The 9,561-nt window shown below is 48.2% G+C and overlaps 1 pseudogene; it reads left to right on the forward strand.

The window, feature by feature from the left end:
• Positions 1–5,490: 5,490 nt before the first annotated feature.
• Positions 5,491–5,950, forward strand: LOC138931494 (cytochrome c oxidase subunit NDUFA4 pseudogene; annotated as a pseudogene).
• The last annotated feature ends 3,611 nt before the right edge of the window (positions 5,951–9,561 follow it).

The following is a 9,561-nucleotide window of genomic DNA, read 5'->3' on the forward strand; positions in this document are numbered from 1 at the left end:
TACTCATGAGGAATTTTTGTTGAGCACCTGCTATGTTCCAGATGCTTTACATACATTTTCGTATTTAATCTTCACATCAGCTCTGGGAGGAGTCTGTGTCTTTATCCCCCTTCTTGCAGATGAGGAAATGGAGTTCAGAGCACTCGTGAGTCACATACCAGGCTGGGATTTGTCCCATTGTCCTGAGATATTACAAAGCCAATGCTCTTCCCCAGGGTCCCCTGCAGTCTGCTCCCAGGGTCACAAAGAATCTCAAGGATCATAAACTCAAGGGACTAAGGCTCAGAATGGTTAAGTAATTTGCACAGTCATAACTGAGTGAAGCTGACCGGTGTGATACAACTAGGAGGTATGGGGATTCTAGTGACTGCAGCTCATGTGCCCTGACTAAATGTGGCAGCCACTACTCATCTCCTACGAACTCCCTCAGGCAGAAATATACCAGCTCTATTGACTTTGAAGACAGTAGGGAACTGGGATTTTCTATGCAATTCCCTTATTTTTAAATGTTGACAACCAGTTTAAAAACAAACCACTGTGCAACTATCTAGACCACAAATCAAACCTGAGAGCCCGATCTGGCCCCTGGGCCACCATTTGGCAACCTCCAATCCTGCCCCAGCTGTTGGTTAATTTGTGTACCCTGGACAGCAGTTGGATCACTCATGGGGCTCATGGTTTATCTGGGGACCAAAGTGCATGAGCAGATTAGAAAGCCAGACAGCCTGTTCACCACTGTACTGTCCCATAACCCATCCTGCGTCCGCCCCCTCAGCTTCCTCAGATGCCAAACTCAAACACAGGAAGGGCTGGCTTATGGAGGAGGGGAAGGGACAGTGCCCTGTTTACATGCCCCTGGCAAGGAGCAGATGCAAGCACTCCTCTGGGAGTCTTCAGTTCAGTTCAGTCAGTCACTCAGTCGTGTCTGATTCTCTGCGACCCCATGAACCACAGCACGCCAGGCCTCCCTGTCCATCACCAACTCCCGGAGTCCATCCAAACCCATGTCCATTGAGTCGCTGATGCCATCCAGCCATCTCATCCTCTGTCATCCTCTTCTCCCCCTGCCCTCGATCTTTCCCAGCATCAGGGTCTTTTCAAATGAGTCAGTTCTTCCCATCAGGTGGCCAAAGTATTAGAGTTTCAGCCTCAACATCAGTCCTTCCAATGAACACTCAGGACTGATCTCCTTTAGAATGGACTGGTTGGATCTCCTTGCAGTCCAAGGGACTCTCAAGAGTCTTCTGCAACCATAGTTCAAAAGCATCAGTTCTTCGGCGCTCAGCTTTCTTTATAGTCCAACTCTCGCATCCATACATGACTACTGGAAAACCATAGCCTTGACTAGACGGACCTTTGTTGACAAAGTAATGCCTGTGGAGTCTTAAGATTGCATTTACCTCATTCCCCAGGGTCCCCTGTGTTCTGCTCCCAGGGGCAAGGGCAGAGAATCCAGACCTGGAGAATACCAGATGGGCAGGGACCTTCACGGTCATCCAGGACAACCCCAATCAGACCACTAACATCAAAGCAGCAGTGCACATTTTGATTGCTTTACCTTCTTCATCCCCCAACACCTTGGTGAGGCAGGAACTACTTATCCCCATTCTGTAGCTGGGGAGACTGAGACTCAGAATGGTGATGTGATTTACACAGCAATTCAATGGCAAAGCCAGGATAAACATCAAGTCGGTGTGACCAAGAACCAGTACTACTAACCACCAGCCTACACTGCCTCCCCGAGCCACAGTACTGCTAGGTGCTCGGCTCCTTCCCATTCCTACCAAGTTGTCCTTGAGCCTCTGCTTACACATCCAGTGACAGGGTGCTCACTCCCTCTCTGTGTTTTTAACCACAGCTATACTCACCCAGCACCAACTAGGTACTTGGCCTTGCGCTAGCCATTTAAAGAATATTTTATATCGTTCTCTCCTTGCAACAGTCTTGTGTACTCCACATTATACCCATTTTACAGATGAGAGAACCAAGGCTTGACATGATGAAGAAGCTTGTCCCAGGTTACAGACAGCTAGTGGGAACCTACTGCATAGCACAGAGAGCTCATCCCGGTGCTCTGCAGTGACCTAGATGGATAAGGTAGGGGCGGGTGGGAGGGAGAAACAACAGTGAGGGGATATAAGTATGTATGTGACTAATTCACCTTGTTGTACAGCAGAGGCTGCCACAACCTTGTAGAGCAACTATACTCTCTTTTTAAAAAATAGCTAGTTAGGGACAGACTGGGATTCAAATTGAGGTCTGTTCACTTTTTTCTAGCTCAGACTGAAAACTTCATTTGTTTGGGGGGAGAAATATCTGTCCCCTTGAAATAGCAGCCCTTGTTCCTAGTTCTCCCGGTTCTTTTCCTTAGATGCCCTCTCCAGATATTTGAAGGAAAACACATGTACCCCTTGAGTCTTTTTTAGACCAGAGTCAATATTCTGGTCCCTTCTACTGCTCCCCCATATAATGTGGTTTTTGGGGATCCCTCTTTCAGCTATTATGTTGCTCATCCTCCCATGAATGAGTTATACTTTCTCCACGTCATTTTCAAAGTTCTGATCCCAAATGGGACCTCAGACATGGGCAGAATGACTTTCACCTCCTTCATTGCATATCAGTGCTGTTTAGTTGCTAAGTCCTACCTGACTCTTTCATGTCCCTCTCTTTCGTGACCCCATGAACTGAGGGGGTCACCATTTCCTTCTCCAGGGGATCGTCCTGACCCCGGCATCAAACCTGCGTCTCCTGTGGCTCCTGCACTGGTAGGTGGGTTCTTTACCACTGAGCCACCAGGGAGGCCCCACGTGGTATATGCAGTGTTTCTATGAACGCAGCCGCAAACCCAGTAACGCATCTACGTATGAAGCACTGACCGGTGCGCTTGTGATAGAGAGGGAACAAGCCAGCAACTTCCCTGACTTCCTGGAATTTACGTTCTTCCCACTGAGCTAAGGAAGGAGGCAGAGTTACAGGTCACTTAGTGAACTTCAGACATAATCCTAGAATATCAGAGCTGGTAGGGCCCAATCTCTTCAGGCCCATTTTTATAAATGAGGATCCTGAACCCAGAGAGTGGAAGTGACAGGCCCAAGATTCCACAGTGCGATGGAATCAACGTCTGCCTCTCTCCAAATTTCAGGTGCAGGTAAGCCCTGGGTCCTTAGAGGGGAATGTAGACTGAGATGAAAATGCTTTTACCCTGGAGAATTTGTTTAACGCCCTTCCATCCTCAGAGCAGAAATCCCTCTATTCCAGGAATGACCACCAGGGGGCGGAAGGGCACCAGAGAAACGCACAGAAATCGAAGGCGAGTGGGTGCCTTCCTCACTCGGGGCAATTCTCTTTGGCAGGAGGGGATAATGAGGTGGGAAGACTGCGTGCTCTGGGACAGCGTCAGGCGGCTGTGTACATTAAAGACATACACAGGGGTGAATTCTGCCTCCTCCAAGGAGACCACATAAGGGAGTTGTTAAAAGCTTGGGCACAGGCATCATGGAGAACTTGGAAGGAGATCGCGCTTCCCTTCGCTGCTTTATCATGTCACCTCCCAGACAACTAGCCTCAGGCACGGAGCATGGATGCAGGATGATGTCCTCGCTTCCCAAGGCTCTACACAGCGCCTGAGTTGCCGGTGCTGTCTTCCCGACTGGTCCCTTTTCCAGGTCGGTGGTTAGCAATTCCTCCTGGCAAAGATGTCTCGGTCAGAGGGCAGGCAGAAGGTGAGACTGCCAGAACCTGACAGATGCCCAGCTCAGGCTGGCAGCTCGTTCACCGCGCGGCACACAGAACCGCAGGCGCAAAGGCCCCAGGGCTGGAAACCATGAATATTTGGGACCATGGGGGCCAAGGATGCCTGAGAGCAAAGAGAGGGTTGGAGAGGTAGGCTGGACCTTGAGGACCACAGCAAATAACTGACTTCAAACTTTATCCTGGGAGCAACAGGGAGCTACTGGAGGTTATTTATCAGGGGAATGACTTGCTTAGCTAAGTGTTGAAAACAGTCACCTGAGCTGTGAAAGGAGGAAGGGAGCTGGGGGAGCCTTGAGACTGAAAAGGAGCCCAACCAGGAGGCTGAGAAGATGAGACCGGACATGATAATGATGTCGGTGGCTGGCTTTCCACCCACTCAGAACTGATGACCAGCTTGAGTCACTCCACTGACACTGTGTCTTACCCAAGAGATGGTTCTCACAGGGGAAGGGACTGCCCCGACAGGAGGAATAAGTTGGTTCCTACAGCATATGTTTCCTAGAAGATCCTTGAGAGAAACAAACAGCTTAGGCTCATGAGAGAGAGGAGATCCTGGCCCAGGGTGGAGGGGAGGGGCCGTGTTGCCTCGAGGTTAGAAATACATGCTAGTGTCAGGCACATCTGTCTTATGTCCCAGCCTTGCCACTTCTCAGCTGTGTGACCCTGGACAGATCACTTTGCTTCTCTGATCCTCAGTTTGAAAAGAAAGTGAAAAGTGAAAGTGAAGTCGCTCAGTCGTGTCTGACTCTTCGCGACCCCATGGACTGTAGTCTACCAGGCTCCTCTGTCCATGGGATTTTCCAGGCAAGAGTACTGGAGTGGGGTGCCATTTCCTTCTCCAGGAGATCTTCCCGACCCAAGGAGTAAACCCGGGTCTCCTGCTTTGTAGGCAGACGCTTTACTGTCTGAGCCCCCAGGGAAGTCCTTCAGTTTACTCATTCATAAAATGTGATTGCCAACACGGCTTACCCTTTGAAGGTGTTGTGGTGGTTAGGCAAGATAATATGTGAAGCACCCAACACGTGGAAGCCCAAGGGGGAGCTCTCTGTTCTCATTTCCCCTCAAAGACAGTCTTTTGCTCTAGCATAGTAGTCATTCTGGGCTTTCCAGGTGACCCAGTGGTAAAGAATCCACCTGCAATGCAGAAGACGTGAGTTCAATCCCTGGGTTGGGAAGATCCCCTGGAGGAGGGCATGGTAACCCACTCCAGTATTCTTGCCTGGAGAATCCCATGGACAGAGGAGCCTGGTGGGCTACAGTCCATGGGGTCACCTGTCTGACCCCATGGGGGTGAGCTACAGTCCATGGGGTCACAAAGAGTCGGATGCAACTGAGCAACTGAGCACACAGTGGTCATTCTGGCTCTGCAGAACCTCACCAGGCAGAGGTGGCTCCAAAAACAGACCAGCTTGTGCTGCACGACAGACTGAATCAGGCCGAGGGAATCCCAGCCAGAAGCAAAAATGTAGTGGTTTGGTCAGCCCCAGGGACACATCCTGGGGGAAATGTACCAATTCTGTTTCAACTTTTTAAAATTTTATATTTATTTATTTATTTTCATCACATGGCATGTGGGATCTTAGTTCCCTGACCAGGGATAGAACCTGAGCCCCCTGTAGTGAAAACTCAGAGTCTTACCTGTTCCCCTTTTTGAAGCATTAAAAATGATTCTCAGGCTTCCTTCGTGGTCCAGTGTTTAAGAAGCTCCTTGAGGCAGTGAGTGCTTAATCTCCGGCCTTGTGGCTTAGTTTTTCTCTCGGTTTGGACTCGAGGCCTCTGTTGCAACCATGCTCCGCCAGATCATCGGTCAGGCCAAGAAGCATCCTAGCTTGATTCCCCTCTTCATGTTTATTAGAGGGACTGGAGCAGCACTGTATGTCACGTGCCTGGCGTTGTTCAATCCCAATGTCAGTTGGGACAGAAAGAATAACCCAGAATCCTGGAACAAACAAGGTCCTAATGATCAGTACAAGTTCTACTCTGTGAATGTAGATTACAGCAAACTGAAGAAAGAAGGTCCAGACTTCTAAGTGAAATATTTCACTATAAAGCTGTTTAGAATGAAGGTCTTCCAGAAGCCATCCGCACAATTTTCCACTTAACCAGGAAATATTTCCCCTCTAAATGCACAAAATCGTGTTGGTGTATTGTGTTGGGGTTTACACTGATGAATAAATAGTCTGAAACTTGAAAAAAAAAAAAAGGAGCGCCTTGAAATGCAAGGGACACCTGTTTGACCCCTGGTCCAGGAAGATCCCACATGCTGCGGAGCAGCTAAGCCATGTGTCACAACTACTGAGCCAGCGCTGTGGAGCCCGAGAGCCAAAACTACTGAGCCCACACACTGCAGCTGCTGAAGCCTGTGTGCCTGGAGCCCGTGCTCTGCTGCAAGAGCCGTTGCCAGAAGCCCGCGCATAGCAGCAGAGAGTGGCCCCTACTCCTCGCAGTCTGAGTGCAGCAACAAAGACCTCCCATAGCCAAAAATAAATAAATAAACCTTAAAAAAAAGAAAAAGATTCTCCTTACTCCAGGGGTCTCAGGTGCGGTTCCCTATTTTAAATTTGGCAGTTTCTTCCCTATTTTGTGAGTTTCAGTGTAGCACAGTCTTCCCATAGTCAGTCATTGTGGCAGTGATTTTGTATCTATCCTTTCCCATAGTCTTTGCAGCTCTCTCTTGGGTAGATACTATTTCTTGTTGTCTCCACTCTATAGATAAGAAACTGAGGCTTGAAAAGGTTAACAAACATACCTGAGTCTGTCTGATACCAGCCCTTTTGCTTGTCACCACAACACTTACCTGCCTTGGGGGTGGGTTATCCATAAGACACCTAGGGCACCCTGACAATCTGCCCAGATTACCTAGTGAAGAGAATGCTAAGGCTTGTCTGGACCAAAAGCCAATAAGAGAAATGACTGTGTGATACAGGGCCCAGCTGCTGCTGCTGCTGCTGCTGCTGCTGCTGCTAAGTCGCTTCAGTTGTGTCCGACTCTGTGCAACCCCATAGATGGCAGCCCACCAGACTCCCCCGTCCCTGGGATTCTCCAGGCAAGAACACTGGAGTGGGTTGCCATTTCCTTCTCCAAGGCATGAAAGTGAAAAGTGAAAGTGAAGTCGTTCAGTCGTGTCTGACTCTTCGCGACCCCATGGACTGCAGCCTACCAGGCTCCTCCGTCCATGGGATTTTGGGGTGCCATTGCCTTCTCCGACAGGGCCCAGCAGTTGTTATAAATCTGATTAAGACATAGTTCATTGTATTAGTTGGGGTCCCTTATAGAATATATTCCTCTGAGAGTTTAGTAAAGGGAAAAAAATTGTCTTTTGCAAATCACTGACCTGATTCTTCCAATCAGACTGTAGCAATAGCTAATTCTTATACAGAATTCACCACATGTGATAGGCCTGTTATGAGATCTGAATATGCCTTGGCTCATTTATCATAAGAGCATGGTTTTATTTTATATCATCCCCATTTTTTAAATTAAAAAAAAAAAAGAAGCACAGAGAAGTTAAATAACTGCTTAAGTAAGTGGTAGAGCTGGGCTTCAAAGCAACACAATCTGGTTCTGGGGTTTGCGTGGCTAATCAAACATTTACTGCTTCCTATATAATTTGTAACATCCCTTTTCCCTCTTTGCTTTGACTGCCAGGAAACTTGGAGCTGTGGTTTCTTTTTTGCTCTGTCACAGTTGCTATTCTTAGAAAACTTGACCTAGCATTTCTGCTATAATTAGTCAATTTTTCATTTTTCTTGCCTCCTTCTCCACTGGCCTTTGGTCCAGGCTTTCATTACTCCTTGATTCTTGCTCTTTAATTAAGCATCACATAGGCTTGTGGCTACAATGGAAACCATCTCAAAACCCTTTTGGGAATAGAAAGGATGAAGTGAATCAGTGAGATGAACAGAGACTATTTCTTGCCCAACTGAACCAGCTGGACACAGTCAGTACCAAACGGACATCTTTAAGCAGCTTTTCTATGACCAACACCTTGCTTTGTGAAGTGGAGGTCATAACAATGAACCCAAGTTGGTCCCAGTGTTTGTTAAAGTGATGCCAACTGCCAAAATAGAGAAATCCTGAAGAGATTAACATCTGACACCAGGTAGAAGTTGGTTCAGTGTGGTACCATCCAGTCAAACGACCTGAGTGAAACCCGGGCTGACCAAGGTTCTCCCGTGTTCAACATGTGATTTCCTGAGTTTGCCTGTGTTGGCATGCAGTTGGCATGCAAGTGTGCTAAGTCAGTCGTGTCCAACTCTTTGAGACCCTATGGACTGTAGCTCACCAGGCTCCTCTGTCCACGAGATTCTCCAGGCAAGAATACTGGAATGGGTTGCCACACCCTCCTCCGGGGGATCTTCCTGACTCAGGGACCGAACCTGTGTCTCCTGCATTGCAGGCAGTTTCTTTACCAGTAGCGCCACCTGGGAAGCCCATGCCGTTGGCAGACAGAGAGAAAAGACAGAGCTTTGAGACAGCATACATAGTTTTTAACTTGGATTGGGCCTGGACAAGGCACACATCGTCCTGCCCATAGCCCATTGTCACATACTTAGTTGCAAGGGGTGCTGGAATATGTAGTCTGGGCTGCTTTTCTCTGAAACAACTCTACACACGGAAGAGGAACGTCTTTGGTGAATAGCTGGTGTTATTTCAGTTCACAAAGACTTAAAATTATTGAACCTTTGTAAAACGGCTAAGCATACCACGCGGTGTATACTATGGTTATGAGAAGGGCAATGGTCTTCCTCTGTTTACAAGGAACCATGAGCAAAATGAAGTACTTACATTTCAGACCAAACATATTTGTTCAACAGAGGAAAGGATTATGGTGGGAGAGAGTTTGTCATGGTAGGAACTATTGAAGCAGAGGCTGAATTTTCCCTATGATGAAGGCTCCAGAAGGAGTCAGATAAGATGCCTCCTACTAGTCCTGATAACTTTGAGCTTCTCTGCTAGGCTCCAGGGGGCTTCCTGGGTGGTGCAGTGGTAAAGAATGTGCCTGCCAATGCAGGAGGGGCAAGAGATGCAGGTTTGATCCCTAGGTAGGGAAGATGGCAACCCATTCCAGTATTCTTACCTGGAAAAATCCCAGGGACAGAAGAGTCTGGTGGGCTATATAGTCCGTGGGGTTGCAAAGAGCTGGACATGACTGAGCATGTACGTAACGCACTAGGCCCCAGAGTCACCTCCGAGCAGTTATTTTGTGTCAAGTTCCAAGTGGCGTTTGGGGGACCCAGAAACAAAGGAGACGGGGTTCTGACTCTCAGGTTACTCACTGTCATGAGTTGAAATAGGACATCTGGGAAGCAGGACAGTGGAGTGGCCTGAGCTCCAGAAACACAAGGCTGGCATTTAACTCCTAGCTGTGTGACATTGCAGAAACCACTTGACCTCTCTGGTTCTCAGTTTCTTCATTTATAACATAGGGACAATAGTTATCTTCATAGATTCTGAGGGCTCAGAGACAGTTACTTTAGCGCATTTGTAGCACAGCACCTGGTAGGTAGTGAGCACTTCTTTTTATCAGTAGCAGTGTTTTTATGATGTCACTTCACTTTTTCAGCCTTCGATTTCTCATCTGTAGAATGAAATTAACCAACTTCCATCAGGGATTGGAGTCTCGCTGGGCTGTGGGGTTTGGGGTCTGCCGTTTCTTCTTGCATCGTGCTCATTATGTCAGGACGAGAAGATTATGGACCACAACCGGCATCGTCCTGGGACACAGCAGGAACCTGAGCGAACCAGGACGCGATTTCCTGGCTGAGCTCCCAGGAAGGACGTTTGTGCTGGGTCCCATCCCCCGGC

The sequence above is a fragment of the Ovis canadensis genome, chromosome 2 (assembly GCF_042477335.2).
Source record: "Ovis canadensis isolate MfBH-ARS-UI-01 breed Bighorn chromosome 2, ARS-UI_OviCan_v2, whole genome shotgun sequence".
Lineage (NCBI taxonomy): Eukaryota > Metazoa > Chordata > Mammalia > Artiodactyla > Bovidae > Ovis > Ovis canadensis.